General features: G+C 33.5%; 1 protein-coding gene and 1 long non-coding RNA gene across 4 annotated transcripts in view; both read right to left on the bottom strand.

Annotated features, from left to right (window-relative positions):
* The window catches only part of LOC124635120 (allatotropin-like), a 30,419-nt gene extending 17,713 nt beyond the window's left edge, over nt 1–12,706 (bottom strand). For all 3 annotated transcript variants that reach the window (XM_047170913.1, XM_047170914.1, XM_047170916.1), the window contains exon 1: nt 12,628–12,706. The gene's annotated coding sequence lies outside the window, so the exon portion shown is untranslated. The remainder of the gene's footprint in view (nt 1–12,627) is intronic.
* A 10,052-nt stretch (nt 12,707–22,758) lies between these two features.
* LOC124635431 lies at nt 22,759–24,862 on the bottom strand. Its single transcript, XR_006985008.1, has 2 exons — nt 24,780–24,862; nt 22,759–22,988 (listed from the first exon to the last, which is right to left on the bottom strand). It is a non-coding gene; the product is annotated as an uncharacterized LOC124635431 (long non-coding RNA).
* Between the last annotated feature and the right edge of the window lie 1,266 nt (nt 24,863–26,128).

Here is a 26,128-nt window from a genome sequence, read left to right as displayed (position 1 = left end):
TTCTTGTCTGTTCGATTCACTTGTCTTTTGTTTTTTCGAATGCAAATCGCACAAGAAATACCTACATGTTATGTCGAATGCCAAAACATGCTGTGTTCTGGAAATTAAAGCAATAATCTTGCCTTATTCCCGAAGTTTTTAAAGCAAACTCTTCCGCAAGTTTGGTAAATAATCTCATTAATTACCTAATATTCATTCATCTTAATAATGTTTAATGTCACTCCCACGTAATGTCTTTAATCATGAAGATTATAATATTCGTATGTCAAGACAGAAAAGTTTGTTGAACCAAAGATGAACAACCAGAAAGAGGTTGTATGAAGAAAAGTAAAGGCTGTATAAGTAAATAACATTGTCAGTAACTATTTTTAGGATTTCAAGATTGAAATAGCGTTTAATAGAATGGATTAATCGGATCGAATCTGTTGGCAATTCCAATTTTATAGAGTGTAGGTATAAACGATCTGAAATTCTTAACATCCAGAGAATGTTTGTAAAAGATACAATTGTAACCTTAAGAAGTACGAAATGGACTTAAGTTTAAGTATTGTTATTCTATTTGGTCTATTTACAATAAACAGTCGTCTATAAATAGTTTTATTTTTATTTATTTCTTGTGTTATGCATTCACCGTAGAAGCCATACAGAGTGACGTTGGCTTTAAATACAGTGACAATAGATTGTTGCGCCATTGCGAGACACTCCATGCTTTTTTTTGTTGTTGTATGCCATTCACACCATGGCCCATTCTGGCCTTCTACGTTATTGCTCCATTATAAGATTAATGATTGATAAAATACGCTGCCCCACAAACAACGTATTTTACCACATTAAATAAATTGATGCCTTAAAAAAACCGTTTAGAATTAAGGGTAGTGGGACCCTAATCCACGATATTGACGCGGCCAAACTTTTAATTAAATAACAACAGCCATACGATACATTTCCAATTACTCTAAAACCTTATAACCCAAATATTTTGTCACTATACGAAAATTGATTACGTAAATATAATTATAATTACCCAAACTGGGCCACATGGGATATTCCGCAGTGTTTTTGACAAGTATGGGCATGATAGCGTTCCTAAAATTGACAACTAACAGACAACTACACCCTGTTTCAAACATGCTGTACTAAACTTGTTAATTAGAAAAGTTAATGTACGAATAATGTTATTATGAGTCCAAAAAATTATGTATATTTTGTGTTTTATATAGTGGTGGTGAAAATTTGAATTTCCGATGTACGTAGGGTAGAATGTCGGATACATACGAAATGACGAAATGTTTTCGAAAACTTCGTCATTCTCATAATGAGTGGACATTAAACACTGCTAAAAGACGGTAACAACGTTAATCGAATCTTCTAAACTTTTAAGGACCTTTTATACCTTACCTACAATCTTAAAGCAGCTTTATTGTTCTACGAAGGTTTGTTTCTTAAAGTCACATCGCTTTATAAAGCGCTAAAAGCGACAAATCTTGTTAAAACTTCGGACATTTGTCTCTTTTTTGAATATAACAGATTCTATATTCAAAATGTAGGTACCATTAATTTCCCACAACTTTTGTTGAAAGGTTTATGTATTGCGTCCCTTTAACCTTTCAACGGTTTGTTACGAAATAAATCACTTAATCTCTGACAAGAAGTCGAGATGTCATTACAATTCTGTATTTTAGTCATTTCACTCGATCTTACCCATTTTATCAATTGAATATCTTGAACCTAACATATCACAGTTCAATTTTCTAAGCAAGCAAATGCTTTAAAAATGGCCACCATTCAATCCAAATGAACTATCTCAATCGTAAATTACGTGACAAAATGGCGTACAATCCAATCTGAGCGCCCACATGTGTCTCAAACCGCATCAGTCGACTTAAATAAAACGGCCAAGAGTGATAAAACTTCGGGGGTCAAATATTACATTCATATCTTATTGAATCGCTCCGTCGACTGTGCAAAATTTAAACGATTTTACGACCATATAGAATTCAATCAGTAAGGGATGGGATTTCGTCCCTGATTATCGAAGGGGTATAACTGAATAATAATCTCGTAGTGGCTTATTGCTTTTCTATATTGGTGTTAAATCAAAAGCCAGGAGTGGATGTGTCCGATACCCTTTTCCACATTCATTCATCATCAATTTCATTAATATTTCTTTGTGTTTTATCGTATTCATTGCATTTTATAGTCTGCAGTTATCGAAAACCTTTTCAGTTATAAGATAAAAGGTGTTGCTATAAGTAATTCTGATATGACGAAACAAAAGATCTTTTGTAACTGAAACTATCTCTTTTGTTGATAGGTATTCATGCAATTATGTCGTAATATTTCAGTAAGATTGTGTGAACTTTAGATTTTATTGTTATTACCATTCTAACTCATAAATCTACTTGCAAGTTGAAAAGCTATCTGCATACAGTGTATTCTAATCTTTAAAGCAAAACATATCTTTAAATAACATATTATTAACATTTATCATATTTATTAATGTTGAAGTTCACTGAAAGTAAATATTAATTCTAGTATCAAGTCCACCATACAGACGATACAGTACTTTTTCAAAAAAATGTTCCTTTTGGTGAGTTTTTTTTTTAATATCCAAGGATCATTTTCATTTACGGATCGTGACCGGCTTTTTGTGACACGACACTCGTAAAAATATATTCCTTCCATTTTGACAACACAAAAATAAGTAAATATATTATTAAAGACACTTTTAGGGATCATCTTTTTGTTAAAGTTCAAGCTATTATTTAAATCGGCCTTAAGTCTATGAAGGATACAAAATAATGTGGCTGAAAATTTTTAATCATATGGAGTGTGGTAAGTGAAAATTTTCGCGCCATTACACCTCACGAGGATAATAGTATTCCCTAAGGAAACTTCTACAAAGTAAGTAATTAATGATAATTATTAGAATGAACCGCAAATTTATGGTCACGCCCACACAAACACGGGGTGCGACTTATTAAGCCCTTAGGAATTGATTCCTGATGAAATATGTAATTAATTTAATATTTATAGAAATGATCCACTCATAACGTACAAAAACTAACTTCAAATATATAAAAATGTCACATGTTTATTGTTCTATTGTTAAAGTAGTAATGTAATTTGGGATCAGCCTATATATTTTATATGTGGGAGTGAAACGTGAGACCCTTCAAGTTTTCACAGAAATCTATTAAGACATATGTACTAGAAAATCTTTCGCAGAACTCTTGATAGTAATTTTAGGAAAATAGAAAATTGATCCATTAATATTTGATTAATTTACGTACGACAAATGTACCATAGACACTCATTCCGTTGTGTATAAAACTCGTTAATCCTCATTCGAGATAAAACAAAGCATAGAGTTTAACGACACCCTTGCCAGATACAATCGACACAATATCGAGTTTCTGAGAGTGAACTAACACATTTGAATTTGTTCCACTGAGTACTTGAAAAATGTATAAAACTGCCAAAGTATTTATTTAGGTACTTGGAACACAAATAAAGCTGATTGCTTAAAAACAAAATCGCATAATATTCTGTCAATTTCCTAAAAGAAGGGAATACAGTCACTCGCTCCTGTTATCGTGCTCGAAGACAATAAGTATGTAAAAATACCAGAGCAAGTACATCAAATAAAGATTTTGTGTAGAACATCAGTGGTATACCTATATTTCCAATAATCTGATGTGTATGTCCAGTAAGCCAGCTTTGTGTCCATTTTGATTAGCTGGGAAATTAGCTCTATTAGCAATTAGGCTCATAAGCCCTCATATCGATGTTACAAATAGAATGTTTCCAATGTACTGTCATTTTGACATTAAGCTGATATTTTAGGACAATTCGTGTTGTGGTCAAGCAATATTTAGGAGCCTCTTTGACCATCATTATGCAAAATTGAACTGGTTTTAAAAGTTAAAAGAGAAACTATGAAACGGGTTCATATTTTTTCCTTCACTAATTGCCACAAAAATGCATTCACAGTTTACTATTAAACTAAACCAACACAAAGTTAACTTTTCGGTTTAAACGCGGCGACGCGACGACTAACTTAACAGCGATTAACTTGGTCATGGAACTTGAAGCCTGTTTGCTTACAAGATAAAAGCGAGTGAACATGCACCCGACCATTGGGCGGTTACTCCAATAAACTGAAATTATAAGTACCTACACTTTGTACAAACTTACCCCAGTTTACGGTTTTCCTTTGAGTAATTAAGGCAATCAATTAAACCTTTGCGGTGCCGAATCTCTCAGTAATTCAATCATAAACTGTTTGAGTAAAACATTTTCTTACACCAATATTACGTTACCATCCACGCAGTTGACCCAACTGATTTCGCCAAAGTTTATACAAATTGACAACTATTGTCACGTAAATTCACGTGTAAATAGCAAGAAAATAAAAACGCTTACCCTTTTGTGCCCAGCGGGTTGAGTTATCCTTTCTCGTGACAATATAAATAAGAATATGCCAATCTATCTCAAAAATTCTTGGATATATTGAGCTGAAGAGAAATGTGAATGATTTTGCATTCAATTTGCGTCGGATCGACAGCCTAATCTAAGGGAAAGTATAATAAATAATGCTTAAAATGTCTAATCTGTGTGTATAGTAAACTAGTTTATGATCCCAAGTTAATAGATTACACTCCATATTGTGGCAGTAATAAGGACCAGAGGATGTAAGCCGCCGAAAGCCGTAATTCAACGCATACTTATTTACTCTTGAGCTTTAAGATTAGGCCGTCCGTGGCGTCAATGAAACTTTAGGCCGCATTTAAAAGGATTAACCATGATATTTCGTGCTTCCTCAGTCGTATGTTATGGTTTAGACATGCGTATTATTTAAGCTAAATTGCTATGACGAATTTTAGTTGCTAAACTATTTACCTAATACCTCTTCCTTTTTGGGAATTCGATTAAAAATAATTTCTTCTAGTAAGTCTTGTAATCTTTGATTTGCCACATCATTAATAGTGAGATTATATTGAGGCATTTCACCTGTAAATATTAATAAATCAATATGCAAGTTGACATTTGAGGCTAACAAGCTAACCGCTTACAAAAATCTGGAACTAAACAATGTTAAATACATAATCAGTGATTAATCTTGTCTCAGCAACAAAACGCTAATGATCTTCCAATACAACGCAGCTCAAAGGTGTCAAACATAACAGACTTCATTAAGTGATAATGATGCTGGCATTAATTACTAATGCGTAGACGCCATGTCATCCTTTAGTTAATTGAAATCTCGACTCAACAATGTGCTCGGTTGAGCTGAGATCGCGGATTTTGATGTACTGTTGCTTGCTGCAAAATGCCTATTGCGTACTTATTTTAAGACCAATAATTTTGGACGTGGGATGAAGAAACAGTCAATTTTATGATGACTGTATTTTTTGAGTATATTTTTTATTATATTATATCGAAAAATATCGATACAAAAGATGCCTTTTTGTGACATGTTGTGAAAAACATGAGAATTGACCCGTCAATGTAAGGGAGTGTTGAATCATTTTTCACCGTCACCCTCCATGACCCAAGTTGAAAGCTACACAATAACTGTAGTCCATTACTTGGCACGTGTTGCTTCACAAATGGTTTTCTAAATTATTCATAACTCCTGCCAGGTAAGGACATTGTACACTTGAAAGAACATCAAACGAAGATACATCATATACTTAGCTGGCTACACACACTTCGAGATCTTACTACGGAAGAGTAAAATCTTTACGCCAGACATATTGGTTAGTTAGAAAAATCAGTTTTTCTGAACTTACTTTTAGATTTTGAAAGAAGAACCGTAAAGATGTGTTAAGAGTAAATATTTAGCTGTTTTACTTAAATATTTCAAGTAGTACTTAACTATTAGTAGTACTTAAATATTATAAGTAGTCAAGACAGCTACCCAGCAAAAGACCGTCTAACATTTTACTTTTAAATATCTCTTGTGTTGTAGTCAATAAAGTTAAATAGTAAGTAATAAAATTTAATGAATATCCAGGATGATCGCGCTGTGGCCGATTCCACTAACGGTTTATGACGTTTGCACCGCAACGCAATGTGAAATCACATTGCAAATGACATTTGTACACGTTAATAGTGGCTATCTATACAAATATGTCGCTACTAGAATAACATACGATTTTTAATTAAATAAATTACGTGGGTCTGACCTATTCAAAATGATTTTATTACAATCAAAAAGGTCCTATTACGACAATAAAGTGTCAGAGACAAAATTAAAAAATATAAATTCAGATTTAGAACGCGTTCGAAATAGGTTCGACGTCTATTATTCAAAATTATAAAAAGGTTTTAATAAACCTCTTTATTTTAAGTGTAAATAATTGACCTTTGTTTGTTATTTGATATCTATAGATTTTTTCCATTCTCTTTGCTAATATACCTTCTCGTATGTTGGTCGTGTGTTTGTGTAAATAAGAATTTCGTTTAAGTACATCTAGCGTGGGCATTAAAGAATAAATACGATAAAAGATACGCTTGAACTAACATGAGAATTCCCATTTCTAAGAAAATACCTTTAAATATTGACGATATATTTAATTATTTTTCTATACCAGATCCTATTAACATTTTTATAGAAGAAAATATTAATCCTTAGTAGATATTGACCGCAGCCGTAATAAGTATTACTTGTATTCATTATTTCTATTGCTACCAACCACGACTGAACTATTTCTAAACGAAGTTATTGCTAATAAAAAAAACATTTCCTCTCATTAGAAATTGTAGAAATTTCTCATTAGAAATTATTGCAAATGCCATCTTATTAATTGAGCATTGCAATATTTCCTGATTTAATTATCTTTTATCTTTGATTCTAAAAGGCCAGGCACATTTGTACCTTTAAGGATTTCAGGTATTACATATGGTTATTCTGAATGTTACCCTGGATTACTATATGCGTGGGGTTTTCACCAAAATATATATAACCTCCATACTACGCGTGGGATTATGAAAGAACGAGTTTTTTTGCGTTCGTTATCAAATATTCATAGAGTTTTACGGTTAACCGCGAACAATATAACAAACTTTGAACTTTTCGTTTCTTATTTCGTGCATATTTAAACGGTTATGTTGAAATCTTGAAACTTACATTACCGGTAAAGGTTTCTCATGATATTGTGCTAAGTTTTTTTAATAAAAAGAAAATTTAGATTTTCTAAAATATGAAATAATAACTACCCAATGCGTACTTTAAATCTAATGCTGTAAAAAATCGTTTGAACTTAGACATAGAATCACTATAAAACGTAGCGATGACAAGTTCAGAATCACAAAATTTGCAAAACATGTTTCCCAAACATCTGAATGAATCGCCATTGTTAAGACCTCCCACACTCCCAGCCCAAGTATAAGAAAACCTCACACAACTATATATACCTTCAAAAATATATATACAGAGCACTTAATGGACAAACCTTCGAAATTCAGGAACCTTTTTTATGTAACGTTTTTATAGCGAATGACAGTACGTGACTATTTTATGTCGAATTCAGTTAGAATAAGATTAACACAGTTATTTGAGCTATGGTCCATTAAGGCTTAGCGAGCATAGAGTATCTAGTATGGAGGTTGTATTCATTCAACTGACGAACTAATTCGTTTAGGGTTTATGGATAAAACCTTTGATAGTGGTGCAGCGATTAATTGACTATACGATGATGTTGTGGTCTTTGCAGCCGCCATTTTATATGGATGTTTTTTTAGAGTTTTACGAGGGAAACTCATGTCGTGGTGGCCTAGTGGGTAAAGGACCAACCTCTCAAGTATGAGGGCGCGGGTTCGATCCCATGTCAGGCAAATACCAATGCAACTTTTCTAAGTTTGTATGTACTTTCTAAATATATCTTAGACACCATTGACTGTGTTTCGGATGGCACGTTAAACTGTAGGTCCCGGCTGTCATTGAACATCCTTGGCAATCGTTACGGGTAGTCAGAAGTCAGTAAGTCTGACACCAGGCTAACCAAGGGGTATCGGGTTGCCCGGGTAACTGGGTTGAGGAGGTCAGATAGGCAGTCGCTTCTTGTAAAGCACTGGTACTCAGCTGAATCCGGTTAAACTGGAAGCCGACCCCAACATGATTGGGAAAAAGGCTCGGAGAATGATACGAGGGAAACTCTGTTCAGCCTATTTTATATGATTTTATGAAAAATCTCTTTAGTAACGTGCTGAAAGTGGATTGAAAAAATTATGTAACTCGTTTTGTTAAGTTTCTTTTTAGTTTTTCTCGGGTAATACGCCGATTAAATTGAATCATGAACCGAGTCATTCAATGGAGCGCAGAAACATACCACTAAATTAGGTAATGTACCTACTAGCTATATCGTTTAGAAATTTATATTAATAGGTAGGTACGCCAAATATTTTATTCGGCGTCCTGATTCTATTTATTGTATTCATCTGAAATCATCCCCTTTTAACCAACTTCACAGTGATAAATTATGCTTAGAAAAAACAATTGTTCTGACTTCAAAAGGTTTCATAATTTGGAACAAACTCTAGTGCGGATGCGAGTTACAAGTGCTCTCTTGACTATGAGATTATGACACTTCGCCGTTCGGTGACATTCAAAAAAACAATATGGCGGCCTTTTTACAATGGCGCCAAACAGCTGTTGAAAATTATGAATGATGTGTTGCAAAATAATATGTAAGTTACTACAATTATTACTTTCGACGATATAATTATTTACTTTAACATTTAATAAATATCAATATATTTGTTATTGGTTTACTCAGCTCGCAATAAAATCCTCTTATTGTCTAGAGATGAAATTGAATGAACCGTTACAGTAAAAATAAGCTCATCGGCCAATTTCGAAACTATGAATTGCCAATTTATTCTTTCAAAAGAGATTATCGACATTCATTTATTAAGATTTTCATGTATTAAGAAAGTATTACGAATATGGATTTCCTTAGTTGTTAATAACCAATAAGAACACCTTTTATTTTTCTTGTGTTCATGTCTTACTTGTTTTTATTTAATTTAAGTTATTGACAAATAACATATACCATAAGTTAACAATTTTATGTAAAAATAACGGACGAAATGTGTTAATTCCTTTCAAAATAGGTTTTATAATATTAAAAAATATATATTTTGCTATATTTTACTTTAATAGAAATAATAAAGCAAAATAATTAGATTTCATTTAAGCAGTTCGAAAGCTCACTGTATTTTAAACTTTCTGCAGTTGCATTTAAACCTATTTAGAGATAGTCTAGCTAGCGAGTAGAACTGAGTCTCAATTCCCATTTTGTTCCTAATTTGCTTGTCTTTTAAACTTTCTTCCTTCTTTGCACTTCTTGTTCAATTCAAAACTTAAACCTGAACATGGGAGGTTAGTGTGTAATAGATTTTGAAGAAAGCGTTTTGACATTTTATTCTTCATCAAAAAAGTTTTTATTATTTTCTTGTTGTCATAACATCGCTGTACTGGCCATAATTGGTGAAAAAAATGACACGTAGCCTTTAGCAAAAATTAAAAAGACTATTTTGATTTATTTTTTTTCGTAAATGGCTATGCGTAAGTTTCTTGACGTATAATTGCCAGTACTATTCAAATGATAATGACGCACCAAGAAGTATGTGATATATGAAGGTTTATAATCACAATATTAAATTGACAGAATATTTATTTCTTCCTTATTTGCACCTCTTGTTCAGTTTAAAACTTAAACCTGAACATGAGGTTAGTATGACTTTAGTCTGTCTTTCAACATGGCATTATCACCTTTTATTTTCATCAAAAAAGTTTTTATTCTCTTTTGTTGTTACTGTCATACTGGCCATATCCGGTGAAAAAATGAGCCGTAGCCCTTAGCAAAAATTTAATATTTTTATTTATTTCTCTTTTCTTTAATGGCTACGCTTAAGTTTTTGACGTAAAATGGCCAATACCATTCAAATGATGATGATGACGCACCAAAAAGTATGTGATGTATGAAGGTAAAACTGCAATATTATATTGTTACAATATGTTTTAAAGTAGGTATTATGTGTGACAAAAGCTCATAGCGAGATGTGGTTAATAATAAATAATACATATTTAACTGTAGTTAAAGAAATACCTACGTTTATTCTTTTAACACAAGTGCCAAATTGACTTTCAATGAGCCATTGAAAGTCAATTTAAACAGATATTTTAAAAATACAAAAACTTCGATTTCACTAAATCAAAAGCGGAATCATCGGATTATCCTAAAATGTTTACCTCGATTCAGGTTTATTCTATTATTGGTACAGTTGTCCCCGTGTTTTTGTCGTGAATTTTTCATGACAGGCCCGACCAGTGCCGACGGTCAGGATTTCTGTCAGTTTACCTTTTTCATTGCTGGCTTATTTATATTTAAAAAAATAATGGCCGACTGACCATTTTCGTTTTATTTAATTGTATTTAATAATATTGTTTTTGGATGTAACTTGTGCTTAGAATTTTGTAAAATGTTTTTTCCTGTAGAGTTTGATGAAAAAAATATTGAGTACGTTTTGTAAGCCAAGGTAACTGGTGTTAAATAGGATTTGATTACATTAAAATAATTGACATTTACCGATACAATTTTACGAAAAGTGACAATATTATTCACAAACTTCTTGGTATTTATACAAAAGTGTCGTTTTATATTTGGCCTAATTTTTCAATTACCAATACTGAAAACGAGGTTCTACGAGATTTTCACGTGTATTATACTTGGAAAATATTAGGTACTTTGAAAAACTCATCATCCTCATCCTCCGAGCCTTTTCCCAACTATGTTGGGGTCGGCTTCCAGTCTAACCGGATTCAGCTGAGTACCAGTGCTTTACAAGAAGCGACTGCTTCAAGAAGAACTTTGAAAAACTAAAGAAAACTAAACTAAAAGAGTTTGCAAGAAGTACTTTGAAAAACTATGACAGAAAAACATAGTTATTCTTACCTATTTATAAAAATATTTTATAAGTTAACCAAGTAGTTGAATAGTCGTTTAAATGAGTAATCCTTTTGATGTGATCCGAATCCAGTCATCGGTAAAAGAGCGGAAACCTTTGAACTATTGCACGTTACTCGGTCAATTTAACACTATTTGCTAACGGAAGTTTAAACTGCGATCACTAGTAAATATGAAGCACTATTATGGTAGATTTTTTTGAAAAATAAAGTAATGTGATTATTTATACTAATATTATTAGGTTGGGAAGTTCTTTCATCACCGGCCTAGGCTTTTCCCGTAAAGCTGAAAAGTTATTCGCTTAAAAAAACATTTTAAATTTCAGGAATTATTGGACCAATTTCAAAAATTCTTTCGGTGTTAGTTAGCCAGTTTATTGACGAAGGCTATAGGCGTTTTATCTGAATGCACTAGTTTCCTCGGAACCCTGGTGAAAACGCTAGCAGAAGCTAGTGATATAGAATGATTTCAGAGTGAATCGCTTTTAAGAAGCTCTTTGCTAATAATTACTAGATAATTGTGATAACTTGCATATGTAAGTAATTCTTTTCAATAAATAATTTATTTATTAACCACCTGCTGTAACTTTTCAATATTCTTAACTACTATACGTTTAGTTTTACGAAAGTATTTCAGTTTGATTCCCAGATTTGATCAAGCGTTAACCAAGTGTTACCAAGTTAATAGGCCTGAGAATTTATTTAATGAAGATTGAGAGAAATATGCAAAATTTCATCAAAACCTGTATATCCTTATAAAGTTGCTGGTTCAAATTATTATTAAGACTAAGTGAATTATTTAAGATGATAATATATTGAATTGTAAGTAAATAGAGGTTTGATAATGCTTTCTTATTATGTTTGACTCCTATATTTTAATTACAAATTGATATTACAATTAATTTGCTTCTGTAATAGGGAAGTTTGCGTTACTTTTTAATTTCCGTTCCGAGTAAACATTTTTGTAAAGATTGTTGTTTCTTTAACTTAATTTTTATAACTTACTTTATTCAAGTGATTATGTTTATTATCAAATAAAGTATGTTTCTATTCCCGTTTAATATTTTATGTTTGTATTTACTTACTGATGAATGAAATATAATATTTTTATTGTTATTTAGAAATAAATAACGTGATATTTAATTTATTGATTAGTAGAATTAATTTCTTATTCTGCATAAATAATTTATTTTTCATTGTCAATTTAAACATTATATTGATTTATATTCTATTGTTTCTTATATCAAATAACTTTAATGAGAGTTACGTGAAATTGATATTATTTTATAATCGTGAAGTATTGAGCTATATAAATCGTATCACATAGGTCAGTAGGCTTCCCTGCACCCCATTAACTATACACGATTACTTATAAATAACTTGCCACTAGCAATATTTTATTGCTAAACTAACTTGGAAATAGCCTATTTAATGCATTAATCACAATCAATAATAATATAAACATTTTATTATACGAAAAAAAATTGTCTCTATGATTTTTAACTATGGAAATGTAATAGCATATTCTTTTACGCGTTAAGAAAGTTAACTCAAAAAATTCACTCAAAAATAAACTTTTAATAAAAATTTATAATATCCCGATTTCGAACCTGGACCTTTGGTACAAAACTTTGTGGGATGCACAAACTTACCTGCAAGTTTGTCTTGTCCGTAACTGTACGAGTAGTTCACTGTAACACAGTTGCTGAGAGCGCGTGTTGCGCGCTGAGAACCTTGTACACAAGTGGCCACAGCTCTCGTACACCGCGGTTATATACCCGACACCAACTAGGGGTGATGCCGAAAGCGTAGCGGTTGGTGCTACGCTGCTACGCCGCGCCCAGCGTAGGCGTGCGTAGGCATTAGCACCTACGACACCATAATTGTGTTCAAAACTACAACAATTGCTCTTACTTATCGAATGCATTGACCAACAAAATTAACTTTAATTTACTTAATACTATATAGATAATTACCACTAATTTCTGTACTTAATTTTCTTTCAATTTCCAGGTTTAAACAGTAAATTCATTGTAAAACTCCTTGAAAAGGATCTTTGAAGAAGTTTTGGGCCTTATAAATCCGCTTACTGTCGCAATTCAAAGGTTCATACGAAACTTTGTATTTGTTTTATAAACGACAAAAACGTAAATAGATTGGAGAGTACTGTTTATCGTATCATGTTACTTACAACGTTTGATTCGGGAAAATCGTTTTAAAATTAGGGGTATCGTAAAAATTAATATTAAGATGACGCCTCGCTTTGAATGAACCAAAAAGGATGAATATACCTATTGAATGTACTTTTAGCACCTACATCCGAAGCGAGTTATTAAATTTCTTGTTTTGTCTTCAATTACAATTTCTAAAGGTGTTAAATTTGTCTAATTACGAGAATAATTAATGTTGGTGAATGCTACACGTGCCTTACGAATAATTTGGAATCAGAACAACTCGTGTAATAACTTTTCTCACTACATTCGATGTTGACATTTGAATTTGCAATACGATATTGTGCCTGTAGTTTTTTAATCGCGAATCTTATTTTCAATATTCGAAACTAAAATATACATTTTAAAAAATTTTAATGACGAACGCATATATTTAAAAATGAACGTATATTTTATAATACCTACCTCGTAAAAATGTTTTCTGTTTTTTGTTATTCATTGAATACAAAATAAAATTTGTGCTTCTCATATTCGATATTTCATATTCGATTTTAATTAAAACCGCGGTACTAAAAATACTTTGTAATAGCATTAATAGGTAAAATAAACTGATTTACGGCTCTGTTAAATAAGCTTCTGACAATGATTGTGAGAAAATTGCTATCACAAAAAATTTAATATGCAGTCTGTTTTCACTCATTAATGAGTCGATTTCAATTTTAGGAACGGGCTTCAAGTTTTTCTCCAAATAGGCAGTAAAAATATAATATTTATAAAAAGGTCGTGTTTTGATATAATACAAGCTTAAAAAAACTAAAGTGGGATCACGAAAATTTTAATTTTCTTCCTGTTCGTATCGTTGTATTCATGAAAAAGGTTGAAAAGCCCTGTAATACTTAGCCACCACAGGAGAAATTGTTATTTTGAAACCTAAATCTATTTTGAGATAATTTTTAGGGTTCCGTACCCAATGGGTAAAACGGGACCCTATTGTTTTCACTCCTCTGTCCGTCCGTTCGTCTGTCACCAGGCTGTATCTCATGAACCGTGATAGTTAGAGAGTTGAAATTTTCATAGATGATGTATTTCTGTTGCCGCTATAACAACAAACAAGAAAACTAGAATAAAATAAATATTTTGGGGGGCTCCCATACAACAAACGTGATTTTTTTGCTCATTTTCTAAATAGCGGTACGGAACCCTTCGTGATCGTTTTTTTTTTGTTTTACCTAGCATTTATTTTTCAATCAATTTTATACAAATATATAATGCCAACAGATAATACAATTTATCTCATTCCAACAATACAGCAATTTATTTGTTCTTACACTCAAAACAAAAGAATCTTGAAAAGTGTTTTTTTTTATTACTGCCGGACATTTCAGCCGCCATTACCCGTTTATAGAGACACCCGGTTATCCTGGAAACAAGTTTATGTGCATTAACAGAATTGATAATAGACAGTCCAGTTCAATTAATTCAATTCATTGTGAATTGTAGAAGTAGTGAAAGTTTTAGTATAGTAAAACTATGCGGTTAACAGGTACAGACGATCTCATAAAGGTCGCTGGAAGACGCTGGATGCAGGTCGCCTCCAACAGGCATCTGTGGAGATCTAAGGGGGAGGAGTGGACGTCCTATGGCTGGGATGATGATGATGATGCGGTTAACGGGGCGTACTTGCATAGATATATAAAACTGGGTTTTTTCACTGGCTGTTTCCCACGGTTTCATCCGCTTTTCATGAAAACTACAATGTAAAAATGGAAGTAGATTTGCAAACTTGTTTCTTAGTTTGCAAAATTTTGAAATATGCTTCTTCGCCTCGTCATGATTAACATAATCAGCAAACCTCCCCTAGGTTTGCTGATTATGATAACCTGAAGATTTTTCCAAATCGAGCATCCCAAAGTATTAGCGAAGCAGTGAAAAACAGCCAGTAGTAAATAAATGGACAAATTCTTCAATAAAGTTTAAACTACGGCGACATACCCATGGCTTGACGATAGTAACTACCACACAAAAATAGCCCGAATATCTCGTATTTTTCTTCTGTTTCTGAAAGTCAAAAAACTACAGTTTTAACAAGGTTTTAACTGTGAACATCCATTGAAGTCCGATAGTGCTTTTAAACGATGTACATGGGACGAGAAAATGTCTGTATAGCAGAATTTCCTATGGTATTCAATACGCAACCTTCTTTACTATCTATACTAATATTATAAAGCTGAAGAGTTTGTTTGTTTGTTTGTCTGAACGCGCTAATCTCAGGAACTACTGGTCCGATTTGAAAATTTCTTTCAGTGTTAGACAGCCCATTTATTTTTATCCCGGTACAGGAAGTAGTTCCCACGGGATGCGGGTGAAACCGCTGGCAGAAGCTAGTTTATAATAAGTTTATTTATGTACATGACAAAACGGTAATCTCATAGATACCCTTCAAGAAGTTCAAAATATTATTTAACATTGCCTGACAGTATATCGTATATCAAAGAACTGTCACAGTTAATGATTAAAAATTAAAAGCCGTTATTAATTAGGCCCCTAAGTTAAGAATATGTTTTGATGACGTTCAGTAAAAAATATTTTAAAATGCGTATACAAAGATATCATCATCATAATTATCAGACTTTTTATTGTCCCAACCGCAGGGCTGCTATTTCTTCTTATACAGAGAAGGAATGAACCTTGATCAAGGCGATTTGAAGTTTCTTAAAGTTGAGCTGTTGTTCGAAAGAATTACCGCGGTGATATTACGCAAAGGGCTTCAAAAGGAACATGGTGAGTTTTAGCACAGATTATATAATAGTTACTACGTAACAGATAAATCACTCCATACAAAAAAGTCCATACCTACTGTTATAAGCACCTATAAGTTCCCCAACTACCTAAAAATTCCTAGCTGCGTTATAAAATGAACCTTAAAAGCTCGAGCGCTTGATTGTTATTCCAATGCGATAGCGCACACTTCAGTGACCGCAACCGTGCCGTGGCCGTGCTTAGGGTTGCTTCTTACAATTTATTAATATTTAAGTAGGAAAACAAAGTTACGCTTATTTTAAGATAGCCTTTTTTAAAACTGAGTTTTTAAATAAAAAGTAATATCAAGAATATTTTTCTTTAGTTAACTATTCTATTGCCTACTAAAATGGAGTATGGGTACATATTACTAAATATTACCTAATACGTAAGCATAGGTAAGTACTTAAGTAAAGCTTTCGTCAAAATCAAAGGCGGTTTCCAACTATTTTTCGAGCACAAGTGCCATACCCCATATGGTACAACTCCGTCGAGTGTTGATACATACCTAAAATTGGTTTCTGCGTAGCGAAACGCGTAATGTTCCGAGTCGTCATTAAGTTGGACCAGAACTATACCTACTTACACTCGAGATGTGTTTTAAGCTACAAAACTCACAATACAGTTCATATAACTAAGTAGGTATCTAAAGTAAAATAAGTACCTAATGATCTCTGTTGTTAAAATCATAAAGCAGATAAGTATTAATTTATTAAAAAATAGAATTACTAGATAAGTTCATACATATAAAATGTTTGTAAATCTTACAATAGTCGCATATAAACCAACACAACTCAAAATAATCCATCAGTTTGTGAGGTAGCTTAAAAAACCTAATAAAAACCAGCAGCGTAACATGCCATGAAATAAAAATAATAATATTGGAGCGCGCGCGGCGCGTGTGACTGTTGTGCGCCCTGAGCCGCGTGGGGCTACCGGTAACCCAGCGAGCGGTAGGCATTTATCGCGCGCAAGTACGTCGAGTGACAGAGGCCTGGTTTTAGTCAGTATGAGTCTGACTCTGCGTTAGGGATAACGCTGGAATCATTTAATCATTACCTATAAACAAAATGTTTCTTAAATGTCAGGTTTGGTTGTAGAGGTTTTCTTTCACCTTTTACTCATCCAAGAAGACGTGTATCTAGGCAACAAAAATTTCGAAATAAACGTGGGTATTTAGGCCACACATAAGCCTTCAGTAACGACGACAAAGTCAACACGGGGCAGGTGTCGCTAGTTCGACAGCCTGTACCCGCTTAACAGTTGTCAGTTTCAGCTTAAGGCTTTCTGCATACTTACGATTTGTGGCTAATTATAAGCCGGAAGGATTTTTGAAAAAAAAAATATTGAACATGCCTAAAGGAGACGATTAGAGTGCACAAGTTAATAAGGGACTGCATATTTCTTGCTGTTTCACCTTTGGTTCTTGAAACTACTACTACTACCCTAATCCGGTAAAAATATAACTTATGCCACAGCATTATATAACACAAGATATGTCAGTAGTGTTTATTTTAAAGTTCGTAGTTTCGAAGCTTTTACATTGTTTTACATATAATTTTAAAAACCCTCATTATATTATTAGATGATTGATAACTGATTGAGATATGATTTGTTTTGGTTTTATAAACTAAAATCAGGAATAATAATTATCTAAATAAAATGTTCTTTGGAAATTACGTGTCGTTATTATCAGAGTATTTCTAATTGAACGTGTGGCTACGAACGCGCTACGGCGTAGCCCTTGCTTGTAACATTAATTTGTCTCGTAGCAAAACGATTTTGGGCACATTTTTCTTTTATTAGGTAAGATTAATTAAGGACCTTTATCATGAATTATACTTTCTCATAAATAATAGTCTCGAAATTAAAACCCAATCTTTCGTACAGACGAATTAGTGGTTTTAATGACGTCAATATTAAGAAAATGTTGTGCTTGAAATACATTTTAAATCTTTCGTCGTGTATGTGTGTGTAGGTATCTACAATCGGTTGAATCTTGTCCAACGAAGCATGTTCATTACATAAGTGCAAGTAAGTGATCAGTGACGCATAGTTATTGTCCACTACAACCACGGAAGATATAACTAATGGAGCCGTCAGGCGGCGAGCGCTCAGTCTAAATATTAAGGCATCGCTATAGTAATATGGTAAACCCCTGGTGAACATTGAAATTAATGCGTAGTCTATAAATTAATAATTGAGTCAATTTTATGGTATATCCTCTCTTTATATATTCTCTTATGTAATGTAATTTCTATAATGATACGTGTTTTAAATATCAATTTACACAGATGTTACGAATTTCTCTAACACTTAGACCGATTCAAATACAGACTTTCTCATCTTTTACCTGCATACCTCACTGACAAAACCGACAGTACCGATTTCAAAAAGTGAACCACGATACGCGATTAAGAATAAGAATCTTTATTTGCATACAAACTTAAAACCTCCATCGACTCAATACTCCATGACCCAACCCATCTACGGGATGAAGAGCCCCACTTAATCACTGCTGAAATGTCGCAATAATTACACACAGCTAATATGTCTGACTTAATCAGACCTCGATACGTGAAGCGACACATTTCTAACTTGTAATAAAATTTACATATGTAGGCAGTAGGTTTTATGTCGGTAAATATTGACTGGAGCCACGTTTAGTCGTTTTAATAATAGTATAGGTTGATAATTCAGTTAATTTCAGCAGCTAACCAATATTAATACATGGAGTAACAAGTCTGATATAATACCTTTTTACAGGTTGGTCTCTAAAGATATCTGCAGATGAAGAAGAAGACCCGCTGCCAAAGACCAGCCAAGTTTCCAGCCAAAATATTGCATTGTCGTTCGGAAAAAAATATTACCAACTAAATATTAATTAAATTTAATCGATTCCCTACCTTACCAAAATATTTTTTATACCCACCATAAACACCGATTTTTTTTAAATACATCCATAATTTAATACAAAAAAGTGGTGCCAAAAATCGTCAATGAGCATTCAGCCTAACATATTCAGATCCAAGCCCCAATGTATGTGGGGAGCAATCTTTGATTTCTCTCGGGCGGTTCGGGGCCTGCGTCATATCACAACACTTCTCGACCCATTATGTCTTATTCCCAACCTGGGAATTGTCACTTTGCTTACTGCCACTTATGTGAGTTCTGTGTATATTTAATTTGTTGAAGGAAATAATATTGTGTTTTATATAGATCTAGTCTATAGTAATATAATGAAGAGGACTTTTTTGTTTGTACTGTGAAGGCGCCGAAACCACTGGAAACTTTTGAAAAATTCTTGTGAAGCTACACTATACCGAAGTAGCATAGGGTATATTTTAAAATAAAAGAAATAAATTAAATAAAAATCATTTATTTCGGGCATTTTACTGGATTGAGTAAAAAATATGAATTAACAATAATAAAGAAAAAATTAAAATGAAAATACAATAAAAATTTAAATCAAATTACAATCGAAATTAATTTTGTCCGAGTACGGGAAGAAGTTTCCTGGGACGCGGGTGAAACCGTGGGAATACAGCTAGTCTTTAATATACACGTGTTTTATTAAATTGTGGTAAAAAGGTGCTAGTTGCAAAAGGTAAAGGAAATTAAATACTGAGGTTTAGTTCAATGCATTGTTTATTATTCTTGCAGTTTTATATCAAACATTCCGCATTACGCAAATATTCCTGCTCTCTGCTTTGAAGAAACAATTGCGTGATTACTTTTACAATAATGAAGAACAATATGTAGGTTTTAGATCCTGACTAAAAATAATGTGAAATAGCACTATAATTTATAAGTAAAGTGTCATCGAATTGTGCCAAGTAAAAGTCTGAAACAACTTTTGTCATTAATCTCCGGTTGAGACAATTTTTAACGTAACATCTAATTTCTACAAAGAGTTCGGCAGGCGAGTAATCTAAAGTACAGCCAACAACGCGATCTATTATATACTAGGCAAATTAAACGTTTATTTCAAAAAGGTTTAATCTATACTTAATGTTACAAAGCTGAAGAGTTCGTTTGTTTGCTTAATCTCAGGAACTACTAGTCCGATTTGATTTTATGCGTTGAAAATATTTAGCGTTAGATAGCCCATTTAGCGAGGAAGGCTATAAGCTTCGGATTTTATACGGATTCGCGCAGAGGTCCAACGGGATGCGGGTCAAACCGCTGGCAGAAGCTAGTCCTACAAATATTATAAATGTGTACCTAAGTTTGAGGGTTCTTCCTCAATCACGCTTTGAGGCTGAACGCAATGAGCTGTTTGACACACATAGATGGAGGTCCAGTTTAAAATATAGTATACTTTATATCTGGGTACGGGACACATTTCACGGGTAGATTCCGAGTGAAACCGTGGGCGTCAAGGAAGGTGTTCATAAAAATGACGGGGTGAAAACATATGGATTACATCCCGTGCAATAAGAATAAATTAATAAAATGTATGAATAAATTAATAAAATGTTTATTTATTTATTCACAAAACACAGCTTTCATTACAGAAATATTCCATAATATTCAAATATGTAATCGATAGCAGATACCCTGAAGTAGTAAATATGAGAATTTTATTATAATTTTCCATTTTCAACCTTTCGAATCGCCATAAAAATACAAAAAAAAAACATTCCCTTGCAGTATTTACCTCGGTACACACATTTCTCAGTATGACCACGTTGCGAAAAAAAAAATTAAAATCACATGTTTTATTAGTTCCAACAATAGCAAAGTTTTGAACAAAATTTTAGGGTTCCAAGAGAGGTTTTGCACGTTTATAAAGATTGGCTAATTTACCAGAAGAAGGGTAAACTCTTTCATAACAGAAGCCTTTCAAAAATGTGTGAGAAAAGTAAGTAGTAGTTAGTAATTTGTAATTGCCGTGTTGCTTGTAAACAAACTAAAGATTTCATGTTATGATTTAAGAAGCTAATATCTCATAGTAGCCACACTGGTCGACCAATCACAAGGCTAAGCAACGCTTGGTGCGGTCGGTCCGTTTAGGAGTATTCAAATTGCAATGACGAGTTCCTCTTGTGTTTCGAAAGGCACGTTCCGTTAGTGAGTCCTATCTGTCAAATAAATAAAATGTTAGATTAAAAAGCTTTTTCCATCACAGTATGCACTTCACCCTTACATTTCTAACATGTTCATCAGTTTATATAAACCCCGTATCTATAAGAATCTCGCCCGAATGATTGGTATATGTCGGATAATTGATTACAGTTCCATGCCTAATAGTCTGCCTGTCCACTTTGATGGATAACACATGGTCTTACATCGAGGCGTATTGGTTTTATCAAACTAAACTTTTCTAGGGAAACATTTCTCTGATTTTATGCCTAAGTAGGTGTAGTCACCTAATTGGAATTTAAGCAATAAGTAATATTTTCCAAATTGTGATTCATTTTGTTTCATTCATCTACAAACAATATCAAACTCTCTACTCTTTGGTAAGTAAATATATAAGTCTCGAAGACATAATTGTGATATAAAAAATCTGTACGAACATAATGTGCATTAGACCTTTTCTCAAGACGAAAAAAATATCTTTAGAATTGCTCCTTGCTTACATAAAACCAAGAGAAGAATGATGTTATGATAGAATAATTATCCTACACATATATATGTATTTAACTCACATATTTATTAGAATACATTTGTAGCCCGTTCTTGCCCTAAGTAAAGGGTTAGCAAATATGACTATTTAGATGGGTACTTCACGCCTGTATTTGTTAGTCAATAAGTTTATGAGATCCCCACTTCCCACATATTGACCTTTTCAAGTGCAAAGATAAGAAATACTCTTCCCCTTCACATTTCCTACATAATACCCATAATATGTATACTCACTAACATCTGAAAGAAACTTTGTATGCCTGTCTGTTAGACTTTCATAATAAAACGGCTCACCCGATTTTGATTTTGGGTTTCAATGGAGTTTTCCACAAACCTACAAACTATTAATTCTGACATTTCACAAACAAATAGTTCTAAATATAAAATGTACTAAGTATAGAATAGAATCATGAATATTTAAGTACGCAGTTCAAATGCAGTTCAAACTTTCTTTAAGCATCTACAATCAATTATGTTTTTGTAAATCACCGCCTAGTGGCGCCTACATTATTACAGGTATTTCGAACAAAATAAACAATTCAAAGTAACAAACCTACCCAATCAACAAAACCAAGTGAGCTATAATTTTTGACCATCAATCAATCAGAATGGCAGACTGTCTTTTCATAAGTAGTCTTCGATACTTATAGGGATATTAGAAATTGGTGGTGCGTTCGATCGATTATAAGGTTAAGCAAATCTTGGTACGGTCAAATGGTGGATGGGTGAGCAGTGATCATATTGTCATGACGAGTTCCCCGGGTTTCGGAAGGCATGATAAATTGGTGGATACTGGCAGTCATTTGAACATATGTCTCTACGGGTTACAGAAGCCAGAAAGTCTGACAACCAGTCTTGCCATGTTGTATTGGGTTGACAGGGTAAATAGGTGAAGGTGGTAAGACAAAATATATGTGTGAAGTGATCAGATTATGTACTGAAATACTCTCCCGACTTTGCACTATTCAGTAGGTACTTGGTACAATTGGCTTTCAATTCAAATAAGCACGAGCAGTTTTCATGTAGAATCTTTGCGAGCAAACAATAATCGAGTATTATGAACTTGGGAAAGCGAATCGTCATATACTCGTATCAATAGATGGAAATGTTATTGAAATCCAAAAGCTTCGTGATAGGGATGCGAGTAGTGAAAAGGATTGGATAAAATACGAAACAAATAGATTTAAAATTTTATATTTATTAACATTGGTCTAGAAACCAGCAATACGATTTAGTAGTCGCCCATATTTTTACCCGAAAGCATTCCTAAACAACTTAAAAAAAGAGATTTCTACATTCCAACGTGGCAATTTTTTTTCTGTTATGTTTTTTAAGTGTCTTGCAAATGCTTGAATGTGCACTATAATATATCCTCCACAGCTGACTAATCTCCACCGTGGGCGCCGTTAATCCTACAATTATAATAATTACCTTAAAATAAGCTGTGAAATCGCAAAATAACACATTTAGAACTAAACATTAATCAACAAATAAAACTAGATATTACAGCACCTGCCTCGCCATAATTGACAAATTGACATAGTAACACTATTACGAAATAATAGTTATTTTCGGTCATTTACCCTCTCAGAGCCGAACTTCTCAGAACTGTGGGCGGTAAAGTACCTAAGTGGGTTCTGTAAACAGTGAAATTACATTTTACAGTTTACAGGGGGCCAGAAATAACCTCCGTTCACAAAATGGCATTGTCATTATTTCCAGTCAGTCACTAATTTAAATATAAATATTTAAAAAGTTTTTATTTAGTGCTACTAGTGACGATAACTCACGTGATTTATTGTAACTGTACTTATTTACGCGCACTGGACCATTCAAATTGAAAAACTCACTTTTGTCGCATCACTAACTCCACTACAGAAAATTTTAAAAGGAAACAACTGCAGCAAGTTAGTCATTGCGAATTAAACTCTATTTACATTCACCATAAGACACAAATTTATGTTCTACAGGTTACAAGAACTAAATGACATGCACTTTGCATTGAAAGTTTGTTATGGAATGTATCCTGAATAGGAGTTTGCATTGTGAAGCAAATAAAGTGGTCTATGCGCTACATTCAGCCAATATGGAGAAATGAAAAGCTGCAATATGAAACAATCTGAATGCTAAAAGCTATGTCAGCCTATATTTTTTTCAGGACTGGGACCTACTCATAGTTTTACCTAACTCTCGTTCACTGCCAGTTCATCGTTGATTTTCGGACTCTCTGTTAATATAACTAGGTATAATTTTAGACATGTACCAAAATAATGGGTTTGTATGCAATGTGCTGAATCTAACAAACCACATGAAAGTTTTTTTTTCTATGTTCCCCCATCTAAGCAGTTCCTATTCTCATCATCATCACCATCAGCCTATCGCAGTCCACTGCTGGACATAGGCCTCTCCAAGTGCACGCCACTGAGATCGATTTTCGGCTGCTCGCATCCAGCTCCTGCCAGCCGTCTTGCGCAAGTCTAAAATCCTACCTCCTATTCTACCAGTTTAAAATCCCGAACTTCCTTCAGTTATCTTTCCCAAAAGCGAGAAAGAGAAAGATTTAAAAAATCGAAACATAATTTGATTAACACACAATCGTTTTCGTCAGTATTTGCTCACGAAGCCAAATCGAATATTATTGAATAAGTGTATTTGTCTGCCTACCTAACCTTCAATGCCTCAAACATTTATTATTCTTTCAAATAACCGAAAAATCTAAGAATACAAAAATGAATGAACTTTGCCAGTGGATTTAAACCCCGTTCAAAATAAACTCTTCGCTGCTAACTTATTAATAAATTAGGTCTCATCTATCTCTGTTAATTTTTATTCCAATCAAGCCGACTTTTTTGATACACTGTACAATATAGTAAGCACATAAAACTATACTTTGTGGATTTTAAATCAGCCCGAAGTGCGGGAGTTGGTGTGTATTTTCTTCGAAGAGCATGTAAATGTCGGTTCTGCACACCAGTTGTATCGGATTGTCGTCGCATAGGGCTATGAAAATAAGGGAACACGGGGTGCAGCTGTGTAGTTGGTTGATCAATCAAGATCAAGTTGAATCTCTGGAAGCCATTGTTATGATCCTAGGACGTAAAACTTTACATTTTATTTAGACACCTGTCATACGGTTAATTAAATAGGTACTTCTATCCACAGTTAATCAAAGAGATCAAAGGAATAAGCTTTAGGCTACCTACTGAAGGAGACGTCTTGAACTAAATCTTTATAGTTCACTAGCTTCCACCCGCGACATCACTCGCGTTCCGAAGGAACCCCTTCCCCAAACCTGAGAAAAAGTATATATTTCAAACCATGATATCAGCTTCCTGCATGTCAAATATTATTATCAAAATTCAGTCGTTTGCGCGTGAAGCAGTAAGAAAAATACACACATACTCACATAGGTAAATTGTCTTTATAATATAAATCAGTTTTTAGTTTTTTTCCCTCGATTCGTGGGAGGACGTTCCTCAGATTTAATGAAAATGAGATTACCTAAGTACTTACTAAAAGGTTTTAGAAATTTTTGTTCTCAGTCGTGAATAGTTAAGGTTGTTCCTGAAATTGAAAGCGATTATAAATGTTGAGTTGAAAATTATCGAAATACCTAAACACTACAGATACAAAATATTCTACAAAAACGCTGAAGACGTCATCTTAACCCGACATTATTGAAATTAATAAGAAGTAATGTGTCACGTTTCATTTGAATTAGCCGGCCAAAGCAAACACTCCAATATTTGTGGAGATAAAGCCTTGCTAATAGAAACAGTTTATTTCGTCGCAGGTATTGAATCACGTAGGACGTGCACGTAGGCCAAATTCGCGTCTCGTTTAGTGATGGACCATTATCGAAAATTATTTCTATCGATAGACACGTCCCAATAAATCTGCCCACTAAGCTAATTATTTTTGTCGTAACAAAAACTACTATTTATTTACTATGGATGGTGTCATCATCTTGTAACATAATCTTGATTAAGATTGAGTGAAAGATTTCAACCTCAACTTTGCTGTTTACCTCGAGATCAATGGATTAAAAACAGTGGCGGCGTAGCATCGGGTGACACCCGGGGCGGACTACTTATTGAGTACCCCCCACCTCCCCCAAAAAAACCTCAGAATATAATCACGTAGTAAAAAAAAATCCTACAGTAAGCCCAGAAATTTTCGAGATGTAGGACACAAAAGAACCCAAATTAAAAAAAAAAAAACGGTTGTTTAATCCGCGAACATAGCGAGCGCGAATTTTTTTATTTTTGGGACGCAAAAAGATATCTAAAGAAATGAGAGAAAACTACTGTACAGAGTAAGGCGCGAGCGCGGCGAGCGCCAAATTTTTGAATTTGTTAACACAAAAGTACCCAAACAATATGAATAAAGCACTGTACAGTGAAGAAGCCGCGAGCGTAGCAAGCGCGAAATTTTTTATTAAATTATTGAGTTTTGGAACACAAAAGTATTCAACATTTTGAAAAGAAAAACACCGGAAAGTGAAGCAGCTGCGAGCGTAGCGAGCTCTTGTTTGAGATGTGGGACACAAAAG

The sequence above is a fragment of the Helicoverpa zea genome, chromosome 12, assembly GCF_022581195.2.
Source record: "Helicoverpa zea isolate HzStark_Cry1AcR chromosome 12, ilHelZeax1.1, whole genome shotgun sequence".
In the NCBI taxonomy this organism is placed as follows: domain Eukaryota; kingdom Metazoa; phylum Arthropoda; class Insecta; order Lepidoptera; family Noctuidae; genus Helicoverpa; species Helicoverpa zea.
This window is presented reverse-complemented; position numbering and strand designations above follow the sequence as displayed.